Source organism: Panulirus ornatus, chromosome 45, assembly GCF_036320965.1.
Source record: "Panulirus ornatus isolate Po-2019 chromosome 45, ASM3632096v1, whole genome shotgun sequence".
In the NCBI taxonomy this organism is placed as follows: Eukaryota; Metazoa; Arthropoda; class Malacostraca; order Decapoda; family Palinuridae; genus Panulirus; species Panulirus ornatus.
The window spans coordinates 1,005,658-1,024,079 of record NC_092268.1 but is presented as its reverse complement, the minus strand read 5'-3'; the positions used below and the strand labels follow the sequence as shown (position 1 = coordinate 1,024,079).

General features: G+C 42.5%; 2 protein-coding genes across 27 annotated transcripts in view; one reads left to right on the top strand and one right to left on the bottom strand.

The window, feature by feature from the left end:
* The window catches only part of LOC139762968 (negative elongation factor D-like), a 395,386-nt gene that overhangs the window by 25,165 nt on the left and 351,799 nt on the right, over window positions 1-18,422 (top strand). The gene's annotated exons all lie outside the window — the stretch shown is intronic.
* Window positions 1-18,422, bottom strand: part of LOC139762966 (uncharacterized) — a 167,883-nt gene that overhangs the window by 95,769 nt on the left and 53,692 nt on the right. For 7 of the 21 annotated variants that reach the window (XR_011715871.1, XR_011715873.1, XR_011715872.1 and 4 more), the window contains 4 exons: window positions 17,409-17,568; window positions 13,692-13,884; window positions 3,714-3,812; window positions 3,019-3,235 (listed from right to left, as the gene is read on the bottom strand). The exons of 12 other annotated variants lie outside the window; for them this stretch is intronic. The gene's annotated coding sequence lies outside the window, so the exon portion shown is untranslated. The remainder of the gene's footprint in view (window positions 1-3,018; window positions 3,236-3,713; window positions 3,813-13,691; window positions 13,885-17,408; window positions 17,569-18,422) is intronic. 2 more of the 21 variants (XR_011715875.1, XR_011715877.1) reach the window with 2 other exon arrangements.

Genomic DNA, 18,422 nt, shown 5'->3' with positions numbered 1-18,422 from the left:
TTTCCAGCACGTCCATCCTCCTGCGCACAACTCTATCCATAGCCCACGCCTCGCAACCATACAACATTGTTGGAACCACTATTCCTTCAAACATACCCATTTTTGCTTTCCGAGATAATGTTCTCGACTTCCACACATTCTTCAAGGCTCCCAGGATTTTCGCCCCCTCCCCCACCCTATGTTCCACTTCCGCTTCCATGGTTCCATCCGCTGCCAGATCCACTCCCAGTTATCTAAAATACTTTACAACCTCCAGTTTTTCTCCATTCAAACTTACCTCCCAATTGACTTGACCCTCAACCCTACTGTACCTAATAACCTTGCTCTTATTTACATTTACTCTTAACTTTCTTCTTTCACACACTTCACCAAACTCAGTCACCAGCTTCTGCAGTTTCTCACATGAATCTGCCACCAGCGCTGTATCATCAGTGAACAACAACTGACTCACTTCCCAAGCTCTCTCATCCACAACAGACTTCATACTTGCCCCTCTTTCCAAAACTCTTGCATTCACCTCCCTAACAACCCCATCCATAAACAAATTAAACAACCATGGAGACATCACACACCCCTGCCGCATACCTACATTCACTGAGAACCAATCACTTTCCTCTCTTCCTACACGTACACATGCCTTACATCCTCGATAAAAACTTTTCAATGCGTCTAACAACTTGCCTTCCACACCATATATTCTTAATACCTTCCACAGAGCATCTCTATCAACTCTATCATATGCCTTCTCCAGATCCAGAAATGCTACATACAAATCCATTTGCTTTTCTAAGTATTTCTCACATACATTCTTCAAAGCAAACACCTGATCCACACATCCTCTACCACTTCTGAAACCACACTGCTCTTCCCCAATCTGATGCTCTGTACATGCCTTCACCCTCTCAATCAATACCCTCCCATATAATTTACCAGGAATACTCAACAAACTTATACCTCTGTAATTTGAGCACTCACTCTTATCCCCTTTGCCTTTGTACAATGGCACTATGCAAGCATTCCGCCAATCCTCAGGCACCTCACCATGAGTCATACATACATTAAATAACCTTACCAACCAGTCAATAATACAGTCACTCCCTTTTTTAATAAATTCCACCGCAATACCATCCAAACCTGCTGCCTTCCCGGCTTTCATCTTCCACAAAGCTTTTACTACCTCTTCTCTGTTTACCAAATCATTTTCCCTAACCCTCTCACTTTGCACACCACCTCAACCAAAACACCCTATATCTACCACTCTATCATCAAACACATTCAACAAACATTAAAAATACTCACTCCATCTCCTTCTCACATCACCACTACTTGTTATCACCTCCCCATTTGCGCCCTTCACTGAAGTTCCCATTTGTTCCCTTGTCTTATGCACTTTATTTACCTCCTTCTAGAACATCTTTTTATTCTCCCTAAAATTTAATGACACTCTCTCACCCCAACTCTCATTTGCCCTCTTTTTCACCTCTTGCACCTTTCTCTTGACCTCCTGTCTCTTTCTTTTATACATCTCCCACTCAATTGCATTTTTTCCCTGCAAAAATTGTCCAAATGCCTCTCTCCTCTCTTTCACTAATAATCTTACTTCTTCATCCCACCACTCACTACCCTTTCTAATCAACCCAACTCCCACTCTTCTCATGCCACAAGCATCTTTTGCGCAATCCATCACTGATTCCCTAAATACATCCCATTCCTCCCCCACTCCCCTTACTTCCATTGTTCTCACCTTTTTCCATTCTGTACTCAGTCTCTCCTGGTACTCCCTCACACAAGTCTCCTTCCCAAGCTCACTTACTCTCACCATCCTCTTCACCCCAACATTCACTCTTCTTTTCTGAAAACCCATACAAATCTTCTTTCTGAAAACCCATACAAATCTTCACCTTAGCCTCCACAAGATAATGATCAGACATCCCTCCAGTTGCACCTCTCAGCACAATAACATCCAAAAGTCTCTCTTTCGTGTGCCTGTCAATTAACATGTAATCCAATAACGCTCTCTGGCCATCTCTCCTACTTACATACGTATACTTATGTATATCTCGCTTTTTAAACCAGGTATTCCCAATCACCAGTCCTTTTTCAGCACATAAATCTACAAGCTCTTCACCATTTCCATTTACAACACTGAACACCCCATGTTTACCAATTATTCCCTCAACTGCCACATTACTCACCTTTGCATTCAAATCACCCATCACTATAACCCGGTCTCGTGCATCAAAACCACTAACACACTCATTCACCTGCTCCCAAAACACTTGCCTCTCATGATCTTTCTTCTCATGCCCAGGTGCATATGCACCAATAATCACCCATCTCTCTCCATCAACTTTCAGTTTTACCCATATCAATCGAGAATTTACTTTCTTACATTCTACCACATACTCCCACAACTCCTGTTTCAGGAGTACTGCTACTCCTTCCCTTGCTCTTGTCCTCTCACTAACCCCTGACTTTACTCCCATGACATTCCCAAACCACTCTTCCCCTTTACCCTTGAGCTTCGTTTCACTCGGAGCCAAAACATCCAGGTTCCTTTCCTCAAACATACTACCTATCTCTCATTTTTTCACATCTTGGTTACATCCACACACAATTAGACACCCCAGTCTGAGAATTCGAGGAGGATGAGCACTCCCCGCGTGACTCCTTCTTCTGTTTCCCATTTTAGAAAGTTAAAAATACAAGGAGGGGAGGATTTCTGGCCCCCCGCTCCCAATACCTTAAATAAACTGCTGAAGTGGAATTAGGGTAGAGGCTCGCTATGATGGGTAACAAAAAATTAGTAAGAGTATAAAGGATAAGTGGCAACTGGTACAGTACCAGATATTAACAGGATATGTGGCATACATGCTGTAAATATAGCCTTTCACCAAAATATCATAAGAATATACAGCAGAGGTGGCGAGAAGACAGAGCAAGACAAGTGTCACATGCTGTTGTCAAGAGAAAATATGAAGAACATGTATAATGTCATCTGAGATTATCTAGGCTTACCAGCATTAAGGTGATCAGCTGTGAATGCACTGACAAATGTCTTTCTACCTCTAATTACAGATGAACCACCAGAAGTCAGGACAGCTTGGTTTCTTACTTCAGACACATCTACACCATTTACCAGCACCCCTTTGCTGCCTCTACCAGAAAGGGTTGAATTTATCTTGAGATTCCTCACAGTTAAACCATTTGTGACACTTAAGTCACATTTTATTACCTGCAACACAAATGTACTGTCAAATCAAATGGTTCACTTAGGTTATATTCATATACAAAAATTGCAAATGTCATATGGATCAGAAGAGAGCAACATACCACATCTTCATTCTGAAGAACAGCCAAATGGTACAGCTCATTAATATTCACATTGTTGATGGTATCCACTTTAAGAAAACCAATGTATATATCATTAAGGAACTGTACCTTAGCTGTTGAAGAAAAAATATACCATAATTGATACAGGAAGCTTGAAAAAATATACATCATTGAAATGCTGTCCATACAGAATACTTCAGGCAGTTAAATAACTAATTATACCCCCGAAGACTGGCAAGAAATGTCTTTTTTTTTTTTTTTTTGCTTTGTCGCTGTTTCCCGCGTTTGCGAGGTAGCGCAAGGAAACAGATGAAAGAAATGGCCCAACCCACCCCCATACACATGTATATACATACGTCCACACATGCAAATATACATACCTACACAGCTTTCCATGGTTTACCCCACGTGTCCAGCTTCATCCACCAACATAATTGTGTCCATGTTAACTCCATCAATCACTGGAGCATACAAATCCTCTGGAAGATTATCAATAAAAGATATGCTGTAAATATAAAAAAATATTCTTAATACATGAAAAATAACATCATGTGGATACAGGTAATAGAGAAACTGGGTGCCTTTCGTGGGAGTTGTGTAGTTAGGCTACAAGTGTTCACTGGGAAAGTGCAGCACCAACTTAATCTTCAGCCAGTGTTGCATTATCAAAAGGTAGAAATAGTCTAGTAAGTGTCATAGAACTAGATGGGTAGGTAGTAGCTGGTAGGTGGCCACCAACCATGGAGGTAAATTACTGGTACTACCTGCTTGGGTACTGGGAAGGTTACTCACAGCTGCACAACAAGCCAGAACTTCAATAGTCGTCTAGTTTTACCGCTCTAACACAAGCAGCTAAATCTTTCTGCCTCACCCACATCTGGACTTCCAGCATTCGGTCCACAATCATACAATCTACTTGTCACATAACATTTGACAACACAGACAATTCAGTCTTCATAACTAGATTTATGCAATAACCGCTATGCACTATCCCTATCTTTTGGCAAAATGGTAGGGGTAATTGATAGGAGTTAAAATGAACAATAGGAAGGAGCATTAGGTGTAAGTAGTAGGGTGAAAAATAATGGAAGAACATTAGGTATACACATTACATGTATATGGTAAGAACAGCAGGTAGGAACCTCTGAAAACACTGCGCTATCTAGAGTTGCCCTCTGCCAGTAGCCTGTTAAGGACAAGACACTAAACAGATAAGAAGTGGCTCTGGAATTCACCAGTCATAGAGACTTTATCCACGGCCACCCCCTTCAGGGAGTTCCCAAAAGGCACAGGCATCAGATTTATTTTTTTTTTTTTTTTTTTTTTTTTTTTTTTGTCGCTGTCTCCCGCGTTTGCGAGGTAGCGCAAGGAAACAGACGAAAGAAATGGCCCAACCCCCCCCCCCATACACATGTACATACACACGTCCACACACGCAAATATACATACCTACACAGCTTTCCATGGTTTACCCCAGACGCTTCACATGCCTTGCTTCAATCCACTGACAGCACGTCAACCCCTGTATACCACATGACTCCAATTCACTCTATTTCTTGCCCTCCTTTCACCCTCCTGCATGTTCAGGCCCCGATCACACAAAATCTTTTTCACTCCATCTTTCCACCTCCAATTTGGTCTCCCTCTTCTCCTCGTTCCCTCCACCTCCGACACATATATCCTCTTGGTCAATCTCTCCTCACTCATTCTCTCCATGTGCCCAAACCATTTCAAAACACCCTCTTCTGCTCTCTCAACCACGCTCTTTTTATTTCCACACATCTCTCTTACCCTTACGTTACTTACTCGATCAAACCACCTCACACCACACATTGTCCTCAAACATCTCATTTCCAGCACATCCATCCTCCTGCGCACATCTCTATCCATAGCCCACGCCTCGCAACCATACAACATTGTTGGAACCACTATTCCCTCAAACATACCCATTTTTGCTTTCCGAGATAATGTTCTCGACTTCCACACATTTTTCAAGGCTCCCAAAATTTTCGCCCCCTCCCCCACCCTATGATCCACTTCCGCTTCCATGGTTCCATCCGCTGACAGATCCACTCCCAGATATCTAAAACACTTCACTTCCTCCAGTTTTTCTCCATTCAAACTCACCTCCCAATTGACTTGACCCTCACCCCTACTGTACCTAATAACCTTGCTCTTATTCACATTTACTCTCAACTTTCTTCTTCCACACACTTTACCAAACTCAGTCACCAGCTTCTGCAGTTTCTCACATGAATCAGCCACCAGCGCTGTATCATCAGCGAACAACAACTGACTCACTTCCCAAGCTCTCTCATCCCCAACAGACTTCATACTTGCCCCTCTTTCCAGGACTCTTGCATTTACCTCCCTTACAACCCCATCCATAAACAGATTTATTTATTTATTATTTATTTATTTTGCTATGTCGCTGTCTCCCGCGTTAGCGAGGTAGCGCAAGGAAACAGATGAAAGAATGGCCAAACCCGTCCACATACACATGTATATACACACACGTCCACACACGCACAATATGCATACCTATACATCTCAATGTACACATATATATACACACACAGACATATACATATATACACATGTACATAATTCATACTGTCTGAATTTATTTGTTCTCATTGCCACCTCGCCACACATGGAATAACCACCACCTCCCCCCTCATGTGTGCGAGGTAGCACTAGGAAAAACACCAAAGGCCCCATTCATTCACACTCAGTCTCTAGCTGTCATGTAATAATGCACCGAAACCACAGCTCCCTTTCCACATCCAGGCCCCACACAACTTTCCATGGTTTACCCCAAACGCTTCACATGCCCTGGCTCAATCCATTGACAGCACGTCGACCCCAGTATACCACATCATTCCATTTCACTCTATTCCTTGCACGCCTTTCACCCTCCTGCATGTTCAGGCCCCGATCACTCAAAATCTTTTCACTCCATCTTTCCACCTCCAATTTGGTCTCCCCCTTCTCCTCGTTCCCTCCACCTCTGATACATATATCCTCTTGGTCAATCTCTCCCCACTCATTCTCTCCATGTGACCAAACCATTTCAAAACACCCTCTTCTGCTCTCTCAACCACACTCTTTTTATTTCCACAAATCTCTCTCACCCTTACATTACTTACTCGATCAAACCACCTCACACCACATATTGTCCTCAAACATCTCATTTCTAGCACATCCACCCTCCTGCACACAACTCTATCCATAGCCCACGCCTCGCAACCATACAAAATTGTTGGAACTACTATTCCTTAAAACATACCCATTTTTGCTTTCCGAGATAATGTTCTCAACTTCCAAACATTCTTCAAGGCTCCCAGAATTTTCGCCCCCTCCCCCACCCTATGATTCACTTCCGCTTCCATGGTTCCATCCGCTGCCAGATCTACTCCCAGATATCTAAAACACTTTACTTCCTCCAGTTTTTCTCCATTCAAACTTACCTCCCAATTGACTTGACCCTCAACCCTACTGTACCCAATAACCTTGCTCTTATTCACATTTACTCTTAACTTTCTTCTTTCACACACTTTACCAAACTCAGTCACCATCTTCTGCAGTTTCTTACATGAATCAGCCACCAGCGCTGTATCATCAGCGAACAAGAACTGACTCACTTCCCAAGCTCTCTCATCCACAACAGACTGCATACTTGCCCCTCTTTCCAAAACTCTTGCATTCACCTCCCTAACAACCCCATCCATAAACAAATATAAACAACCATGGAGACATCACACACCCCTGCCGCAAACCTACATTCACTGAGAACCAATCACTTTCCTCTCTTCCTACTCGTACACATGCCTTACATCCTCGATAAAAACTTTTCACTGCTTCTAACAACTTGCCTTCCACACCATATATTCTTAAAACCTTCCACAGAGCATCTCTATCAACTCTATCATATGCCTTCTCCAGATCCATAAATGCTACATTCAAATCCATTTGTTTTTCTAAGTATTTCTCGCATACATTCTTCAGGTGGATCAGGTGTTTGCTTTGAAGAATGTATGCGAGAAACACTTAGAAAAACAAATGGATTTGTATGTAGCATTTATGGATCTGGAGAAGGGATATGATAGAGTTGATAGAGATGCTCTGTGGAAGGTATCAAGATTATATGGTGTGGGAGGCAAGTTGTTAGAAGCAGTGAAAAGTTTTTATCGAGGATGTAAGGCATGTGTACGAGTAGGAAGAGAGGAAAGTGATTGGTTCTCAGTAAATGTAGGTTTGCGGCAGGGGTGTGTGATGTCTCCATGGTTGTTTAATTTGTTTATGGATGGGGTTGTTAGGGAGGTGAATGCAAGAGTTTTGGAAAGAGGGGCAAGTATGAAGTCTGTTGTGGATGAGAGAGCTTGGGAAGTGAGTCAGTTGTTGTTCGCTGATGATACAGCGCTGGTGGCTGATTCATGTAAGAAACTGCAGAAGCTGGTGACTGAGTTTGGTAAAGTGTGTGAAAGAAGAAAGTTAAGAGTAAATGTGAATAAGAGCAAGGTTATTAGGTACAGTAGGGTTGAGGGTCAAGTCAATTGGGAGGTAAGTTTGAATGGAGAAAAACTGGAGGAAGTAAAGTGTTTTAGATATCTGGGAGTGGATCTGGCAGCGGATGGAACCATGGAAGCGGAAGTGAATCAGAGGGTGGGGGAGGGGGCAAAAATCCTGGGAGCCTTGAAGAATGTGTGGAAGTCGAGAACATTATCTCGGAAAGCAAAAATGGGTATGTTTGAGGGAATAGTAGTTCCAACAATGTTGTATGGTTGCGAGGCGTGGGCTATGGATAGAGTTGTGCGCAGGAGGGTGGGTGTGCTGGAAATGAGATGTTTGAGGACAATGTGTGGTGTGAGGTGGTTTGATCGAGTAAGAAATGTAAGGGTAAGAGAGATGTGTGGAAACAAAAAGAGCGTGGTTAAGAGAGCAGAAGAGGATGTTTCGAAATGGTTTGGGCACATGGAGAGAATGAGTGAGTGTGAACGAACGGGGCCTTTGTTGTCTTTTCCTAGTGCTACCTTGCACACATGAGGGGGGAGGGGGATGGTATTCCATGTGTGGCGAGGTGGCAATGGGAATGAGTAAAGGCAGACAGTGTGAATTGTGTGCATGGGTATATATGTATGTGTCTGTGTGTGTATATATATGTGTACATTGAGATGTACAGGTATGTACATTTGCGTGTGTGGACGTGTATGTATATACATTGTGTATGGGGGTGGGTTGGGCCATTTCTTTTGTCTGTTTCCTTGCACTACCTCGCAAACGCGGGAGACAGCGACAAAGCAAAATAAAAAAAAATAAAAAATAACATTCTTCAAAGCAAACACCTGATCCACACATCCTCTACCACTTCTGAGACCACACTGCTCTTCCCCAATCTGATGCTCTGTACATGCCTTCACCCTCTCAATCAATACCCTCCCATATACTTTACCAGGAATACTCAACAAACTTATACCTCTGTAATTTGAGCACTCACTCTTATCCCCTTTGCCTTTGTACAATGGCACTATGCAAACATTCCGCCAATCCTCAGGCACCTCACCATGAATCATACATACATTAAATAACCTTACCAACCAGTCAACAATACAGTCACACCCTTTTTTAATAAAGACAAGGGAGCAAATGGGAACTTCAGTGAAGGGGGCAAATGGGGAGGTGATAACAAGTAGTGGTGATGTGAGAAGGAGATGGAGTGAGTATTTTGAAGGTTTGTTGAATGTGTTTGATGATAGAGTGGCAGATGTGGGGTGTCTTCATCGAGGTGGTGTGCAAAGTGAGAGGGTTAGGGAAAATGATTTGGTAAATAGAGAATGATTTGGTAAATAGAGAAGAGGTAGTAAAAGCTTTACGGAAGATGAAAGCCGGCAAAGCAGCAGGTTTGGATGGCATTGCAGTGGAATTTATTAAAAAAGGGGGTGACTGTATTGTTGACTGGTTGGTAAGGTTATTTAATATGTGTATGATTCATGGTGAGGTGCCTGAGGATTGGCGGAATGCTTGCATAGTGCCACTGTACAAAGGCAAAGGGGATAAGAGTGAGTGCTCAAATTAAAGAGGTATAAGTTTGTTGAGTATTCCTGGTAAATTATATGGGAGGGTATTGATTGAGAGGGTGAAGGCATGTACAGAGCATCAGATTGGGGAAGAGCAGTGTGGTTTCAGAAGTGGTAGAGGATGTGTGGATCAGGTGTTTGCTTTGAAGAATGTATGCGAGAAATACTTAGAAAAACAAATGGATTTGTATGTAGCATTTATGGATCTGGAGAAGGTATATGATAGAGCTGATAGAGATGCTCTGTGGAAGGTATTAAGAATATATGGTGTGTGAGGCAAGTTGTTAGAAGCAGTGAAAAGTTTTTATCGAGGATGTAAGGCATGTGTTCATGTAGGAAGAGAGGAAAGTGATTGGTTCTCAGTGAATGTAGGTTTGCGGCAGGGGTGTGTGATGTCTCCATGGTTGTTTAATTTGTTTATGGATGGGGTTGTTAGGGAGGTGAATGCAAGAGTTTTGGAAAGAGGGGCAAGTATGCAGTCTGTTGTGGATGAGAGAGCTTGGGAAGTGAGTCAGTTCTTGTTCGCTGATGATACAGCGCTGGTGGATGATTCATGTAAGAAACTGCAGAAGCTGGTGACTGAGTTTGGTAAAGTGTGTGAAAGAAGAAAGTTAAGAGTAAATGTGAATAAGAGCAAGGTTATTAAGTACAGTAGGGTTGAGGGTCAAGTAAATTGGGAGGTAAGTTCGAATGGAGAAAAGCTGGAGGAAGTGAAGTGTTTCAGATATCTGGGAGTGGATCTGGCAGCGGATGGAACCATGGAAGCGGAAGTGAATCATAGGGTGGGGGAGGGGGCGAAAATTTCTGGGAGCCCTGAAGAATGTTTGGAAGTCGAGAACATTATCTCGGAAAGCAAAAATGGGTATGTTTGAGGGAATAGTGGTTCCAACAATGTTGTATGGTTGCGAGGCGTGGGCTATGGATAGAGTTGTGCGCAGGAGGGTGGATGTGCTGGAAATGAGATGTTTGAGGACAATATGTGGTGTGAGGTGGTTTGATCGAGTAAGCAATGTAAGGGTGAGAGAGATGTGTGGAAATAAAAAGAGTGTGGTTGAGAGAGCAGAAGAGGGTGTTTTGAAATGGTTTGGTCAAATGGAGAGAATGAGTGGGGAAAGATTGACCAAGAGGATATATGTGTCAAAGGTAGAGGGAACGAGGAGAAGTGGGAGACCAAATTGGAGGTGGAAAGATGGAGTGAAAAGATTTTGAGTGATCGGGGCCTGAACATGCAGGAGGGTGAAAGGCGTGCGAGGAATAGAGTGAATTGGAACGATGTGGTATACCGGGGTCGACGTGCTGTCAATGGATTGAACCAGGGCATGTGAAGCGTCTGGGGTAAACCATGCAAAGGTGTGGGGCCTGGATGTGGAAAGGGAGCTGTGGTTTCGGTGCATTATTACATGACAGCTAGAGACTGAGTGTGAACAAATGGGGCCTTTGGTGTTTTTCCTAGCGCTACCTCGCACACATGAGGGGGGAGGGGGTTGTTATTCCATGTGTGGCGAGGTGGCGATGGGAACAAATAAAGGCAGACAGTATGAATTATGTACATGTGTATATATATGTATATGTCTGTGTGTGTATATATATGTGTACATTGAGATGTATAGGTATGTATATTGTGCATGGGTGGACATGTATGTATATACATGTGTATGTGGGCGGGTTGGGCCATTCTTTCGTCTGTTTCCTTGTGCTACCTCGCTAACGCGGGAGACAGCGACAAAGCAAAATAAATAAATATATCCACTGCAATACCATCCAAACCTGCTGCTTTGCCGGCTTTCATCTTCCGTAAAGCTTTTACTACTTCTTCTCTATTTACCAAATCATTTTCCCTAACCCTCTCACTTTGCACACCACCTCGACCAAGACACCCCACATCTGCCACTCTATCATCAAACACATTCAACAAACCTTCAAAATACTCACTCCATCTCCTTCTCACATCACCACTACTTGTCATCACCTCCCCATTAGCCCCCTTCACTGAAGTTCCCATTTGCTCCCTTGTCTTACGCACTTTATTTACCTCCTTCCAAAACATCTTTTTATTCTCCCTGAAAATTAATGATACTCTCACCCCAACTCTCATTTGCCCTCTTTTTCACCTCTTGCACCTTATTGAGAGAAATGTAAATGAATATAGTTAAAGCATGTCTATTTCTAAACTCCGTATCTTTTATTTTTCTGCATTTCCTTAGGTATAGGTTCCTCTCTGGTCATTCCACCAAAGCAATAGTTGTTGCAACTTCTCACTCCGATTCCACCAACAATGGTGTTCCTCAGGATTGTGTCATCACCCAAAAACTCTCTCCCATCTATAAATGATCTTTCCTCTATTCCAAACAATATTCAATTTTATGCTGATGATTTCACTTGCATACTTCAACTTGATTTCCCTACCTTTGGTCTACTAATACTTATTTTCTTTCTCATACTTAACATATATCCTTTCAATTAACACCTTTGCAGCAACTGTGCTAAATTTAAACCTTTTCCTGTATCTAAGTCATTCTTTTCATTTATTCCATTTCAAAATGCCATAATTCAACACTGTAATAATATAAACATGTTGATCATAAGCATTTCCTCAAGTATAATCTGGAAACACCACAATCATCATTGCAAAGTCTGCTTCCCAAAGGATAGTGGTATGTTATGGGTGCTGCAATTATCATCAAGTAGGTTTAATAGCTATCTATATTTATTTATTTTGCTTTGTCGCTGTCTCCCGCGTTTGCGAGGTAGCGCAAGGAAACAGACGAAAGAAATGGCCCAACCCACCCCCATACACAATGTATATACACACACACGTCCACACACGCAAATATACATACCTATACATCTCAATGTACACATATATATACATACACAGACACATACATATATACCCATGCACACAATTCACACTGTCTGCCCCCATTCACTCCCATCGCCACCTCGCCACACATGGAATACCATCCCCCTCCCCCCCCTCATGTGTGCAAGGTAGCACTAGGAAAAGACAACAAAGGCCCCATTCGTTCACACTCAGTCTCTGGCTGCCACGCAATAATGCCCGAAACCACAGCTCCCTTTCCACATCCAGGCCCCACACAACTTTCCATGGTTTACCCCAGACGCTTCACATGCCCTGATTCAATCCACTGACAAAACGTCAACCCCGGAATACCAAATTGATCCAATTCACTCTCTTCCTTGCCCTCCTTTCACCCTCCTGCATGTTCAGGCCTCGATCACACAAAATCTTTTTCACTCCATCTTTCCACCTCCAATTCGGTCTCCCACTTCTCCTCGTTCCCTCCACCTCCGACACATATATCCTCTTGGTCAATCTTTCCTCACTCATTCTCTCCATGTGCCCAAACCATTTCAAAACACACTCTTCTGCTCTCTCAACCATGCTCTTTTTATTTCCACACATCTCTCTTACCCTTACATTACTTACTCGATCAAACCACCTCACACCACACATTGTCCTCAAACATCTCATTTCCAGCACATCCACCCTCCTGCGCACAACTCTATCCATAGCCCATGCCGCGCAACCATACAAAATTGTCGGAACCACTATTCCTTCAAACTATGGGCCTTTTATATGCCACAGTATGGAGTACTAATCACAAACTGGGGTGGTTTTACATCCATGGATATTAACAAGAGTGGAATCAGTGGAGTCAGTTTTCCTGGCATCACCTGTCTTCAACCATTCCCTTCTGTATGCCACAATACTGCATTGCCTTCATCAGTTATTTTGACCAAACAATAACAAGGTTAACTTTTGAATCTAATAATTTGTGCATAAATCTTACTTCATACCTTGATGAATACACTCTCTATGATGATATATGCTCAACTACATTTTTTCCAACTCTTTAGTTAGGTTGCTTGTGATGGAATCATACTTCAACTGGGAATTTAAATCTGCAAAATACCAAAGCCACAGTCATGGTGTGAAGCACCATCCTAATTAGCTCAGCAATAATGGAAGCAGTTAATGTGATAGTCCAGTATTGCAGTAAAGACTAGAATTTATTTCCAGAACTTACCCTAGCACAGACTATGATGAGGGTCAAGAAAATACACCAAATACTGTACATTCTGCAGTGAACAATGATAACAGGCAACAGAGATATTATTCCCTTGGTAAAAGCTGCAAGTGCCTACACACGTAGGTCATATTTCATGCATGCTATTACATGGTAAGGTCAGGCCACAGAATTTTTTTAAAAATTAAAAGATCACTGATGCACAGATTATGATTTATATTACACATACTTGCAATGATGTCACCAGTGAAGGTTTATATGCTGTCGATGACCTGTTCACCTGACCGCCTTAGAATTCTTGCAGCAAGTGTGCTTACATCAATATCATTTATCTCTGTGGGATTGAAGTTCCCTCCAATGTACAGAGGCTCTGTGAAAATCTTGTGACCAAAGATTTTTCCACTGTAGTCTTTTTGAACCACCTGTTGGAAACAAATTGTTACTAGTTACAATGTACATTCAGTCATGTTAGATTATTGTATATATTTAGAATTCAGATGCTTACATTGTTGAGATGCTCAATCCGATCTTCTCCACTGACTTCATCAACCAATCAATCTTTCTCCATGAAATGTAACGAGTACAAAAAATACAATTTATTTCAAAAGGAAAGAAATACCTTAAGATATACTGTACTGCAATGTTACATGCAGTTCTACTTATGCCTACTTTTAACAGTACCCTGGGTACAAAACTAAAAATCCTTTATCTTCAAATTACTGTCCACATCTAAATTCTAAGCAAAGCCCATAAAAATTATTTTTGAAAAGGTACTGTTTAGGAGGACAAGCTAGGAGCAATGAATATGCAAGGACAGTGTAATGGCAACTTCCCTGTTGTCTTTCCTAAGCAGTCTTGTTAGTAATCAAGAACTATTCTATAAATACATAATGCCTGCATTATTTTCACAGCCCAACTCCTTTTCTTAAAAAAAAAAAAAAAAAAAAGGGAGAGAAGGCCAAGAGTGTCATCATGTGTGTACAACTATAACCAATAAAGCTTCTAGCATCAAGTAAGATAATCCTTGCACTGACCCTATTCTACCACCTTGCCTAAGCAACTCGCCCCCATCCCAAGCTCGCCTTCATTTAACATTGATATCACTTTTTATTTATTTATTTATTTTGCTTTGTCGCTGTCTCCTGCGTTTGCGAGGTAGCGCAAGGAAACAGACGAAAGAAATGGCCCAACCCACCCCCATACACAATATATATACATACACGTCCACACACGCAAACATACATACCTGTACATCTCAATGTACACATATATATACACACACAGACACATACATATATACCCATGCATACAATTCACACTGTCTGCCTTTATTTGTTCCCATCGCCACCTCACCACACATGGAATACCATCCCCCTCCCCCCTCATATGTGCGAGGTAGCACTAGGAAAAGACAACAAAGGCCCCATTCGTTCACACTCAGTCTCTAGCTGTCATGCAATAATGCCCGAAACCACAGCTCCCTTTCCACATCCAGGCCCCACACAACTTTCCATGGTTTACCCCAGACGCTTCACATGCCCTGATTCAATCCACTGACAGCACGTCAACCCCAGTACACTACATCGATCCAATTCACTCTATTGCTTGCCCGCCTTTCACCCTCCTGCATGTTCAGGCCCTGATCACACAAAATCTTTTTCGCTCCATCTTTCCACCTCCAATTTGGTCTCACATTTCTCCTCGTTCCCTCCACCTCTGACACATATATCTTATTGGTCAACCTTTCCTCACTCATTCTCTCCATGTGCCCAAGCCATTTCAAAACACCCTCTTCTGCTCTCTCAACCACGCTCTTTTTATTTGCACACATCTCTCTTACCCTTACATTACTTACTCGATCAAACCACCTCACGCCACATATTTTCCTCACACATCTCATTTCCAGCACATTCACCCTCCTGTGCACAAATCTATCCATAGCCCACGCCTCGCAACCATACAACATTGTTGGAACCACTATTCCTTCAAACATACCCATTTTTGCTTTCTGAGATAATGTTTTCAACTTCCACACATTCTTCATGGCTCCCAGGATTTTCGCCCCCTCCCCCACCCTATGATTCACTTCCGCTTCCATGGTTCCATCCGCTGCCAGATCCACTCCCAGATATCTAAAACACTACTTCCTCCAGTTTTTCTCCATTCAAACTTACCTCCCAATTGACTTGACCCTCAACCCTACTGTACCTAATAACCTTACTCTTATTTACATTTACTCTTAACTTTCTTCTTTCACACACTTTACCAAACTCAGTCACCAGCTTCTGCAGTTTCTCACATGAATCAGCCACCAGCGCTGTATCATCAGCAAACAACAACTGACTCACTTCCCAAGTTCTCTCATTCACAACAGACTTCATACTTGCCCCTCTTTCCAAAACTCTTGCATTCACCTCCCTAACAACCCCATCCATAAACAAATTAAACAACCATGGAGACATCATACACCACTGCCGCAAACCTACATTCACTGAGAACCAATCACTTTCCTCTCTTCCTACACGTACACATGCCTTACATCCTCGATAAAAACTTTTCACTGCTTCTAACAACTTGCCTCCCACACCATATATTCTTAATACCTTCCACAGAGCATCTCTATCAACTATCATATGCCTTCTCCAGATCCATAAATGCTACATACAAATCCATTTGCTTTTCTAAGTATTTCTCACATACATTCTTCAAAGCAAACACCTGATCCACACATCCTTTACCACTTCTGAAACCACACTGCTCTTCCCAATCTGATGCTCTGTACATGCCTTCACCCTCTCAATCAATACCCTCCCATATAATTTACCAGGAATACTCAACAAACTTATACCTCTGTAATTTGAGCACTCACTCTTATCCCCTTTGCCTTTGTACAATGGCACTATGCAAGCATTCCGCCAATCCTCAGGCACCTCACCATGAGTCACACATACATTAAGTAACCTTACTAACCAGTCAACAATACAGTCACCCCCTTTTTTCATAGATTCCACTGCAATACCATCCAAACCTGCTGCCTTGCCGGCTTTCATCTTACACAAAGCTTTTACTACCTCTTCTCTGTTTACCAAATCATTTTCCCTAACCCTCTCACTTTGCACACCACCTCGACAAAAACACCCTATCTGCCACTCTATCATCAAACACATTCAACAAACCTTCAAAATACTTGCTCCATCTCCTTCTTACATCACCACCACTTGCTATCACCTCCCCATTTGTGCCCTTCACTGAAGTTCCCATTTGCTTCCTTGTCTTAAGCACTTTATTTACCTCCTTCCAGAACATCTTTTTATTCTCCCTAAAATTTAATGATACTCTCTCACCCCAACTCTCATTTGCCCTCTTTTTCACCTCTTGCACCTTTCTCTTGACCTCCTGCCTCTTTCTTTTATACATCTCCCACTCAATTGCAATTTTTCCCTGCAAAAATCGTCCAAATGCCTCTCTCTTCTCTTTCACCAATAATCTTACTTCTTCATCCTACCACTCACTACCCTTTCTAATCAACCCACCTCCCACGCTTCTCATGCCACAAGCATCTTTTGCGCAATCCATCACAGATTCCCTAAATACATCCCATTCCTCCCCCACTCCCCTTACTTCCATTGTTCTCACCTTTTTCCATTCTGAACTCAGTCTCTCCTGGTACTTCCTCACACACGTCTCCTTCCCAAGCTCACTTACTCTCACCACCCTCTTCACCCCAACATTCACTCTTCTTTTCTGAAAACCCATACAAATCTTCACCTTAGCCTCCACAAGATAATGATCAGACATCCCTCCAGTTGCACCTCGCAGCACACTTTTATGGTTAGAAAATATTAGGAAATAGTGGAACATTCCTCCAGAAAAATTAGGAGGTTCCTTATCCCGTTCCTATGCCCAACTAGATCAAAACAAGACCATTATGTAGCAGAAAACCTACCACTAGTTAGCACTCCAGAGATCGTTCCTGCTATGGGACTTCCACGGGTGGTGAAGACATCCACTTCCATGTAGTTTGCACGCCAACTTTCCTATACATTCTGATCTACACCATCTAGTAGGAACTCCCGGGTTATGCTGTCTAGCGAGTGGCCATTCACCTGCAAAGTGAAATGCTTAACCAAAAGCAACCAGATACTATTGATTATATTCCTTTACCTTTCCAACTGGAGGGATGTCTGATCATTATCTTGTGGAGGCTAAGGTGAAGATTTGTATGGGTTTTCAGAAGAGAAGAGTGAATGTTGGGGTGAAGAGGGTGGTGAGAGTAAGTGAGCTTGGGAAGGAGACTTGTGTGAGGAAGTACCAGGAGAGACTGAGTACAGAATGGAAAAAGGTGAGAACAATGGAAGTAAGGGGAGTGGGGGAGGAATGGGATGTATTTAGGGAATCAGTGATGGATTGTGCAAAAGATGCTTGTGGCATGAGAAGAGTGGGAGGTGGGTTGATTAGAAAGGGTTGTGAGTGGTGGGATGAAGAAGTAAGATTATTAGTGAAAGAGAAGAGAGAGGCATTTGGACGATTTTTGCAGGGAAAAAATGCAATTGAGTGGGAGATCTATAAAAGAAAGAGACAGGAGGTCAAGAGAAAGGTGCAAGAGGTGAAAAAGAGGGCAAATGAGAGTTGGGGTGAGAGAGTATCATTAAATTTTAGGGAGAATAAAAAGATGTTCTGGAAGGAGGTAAATAAAGTGCGTAAGACAAGGAAGCAAATGGGAACTTCAGTGAAGGGCGCAAATGGGGAGGTGATAACAAGTGGTGGTGATGTGAGAAGGAGATGGAGTGAGTATTTTGAAGGTTTGTTGAATGTGTCTGATGATAGAGTGGCAGATATAGGGTGTTTTGGTCAAGGTGGTGTGCAAAGAGAGAGGGTTAGGGAAAATGATTTGGTAAACAGAGAAGAGGTAGTAAAAGCCTTGCAGAAGATGAAAGCCAGCAAGGCAGCAGGTTTGGAT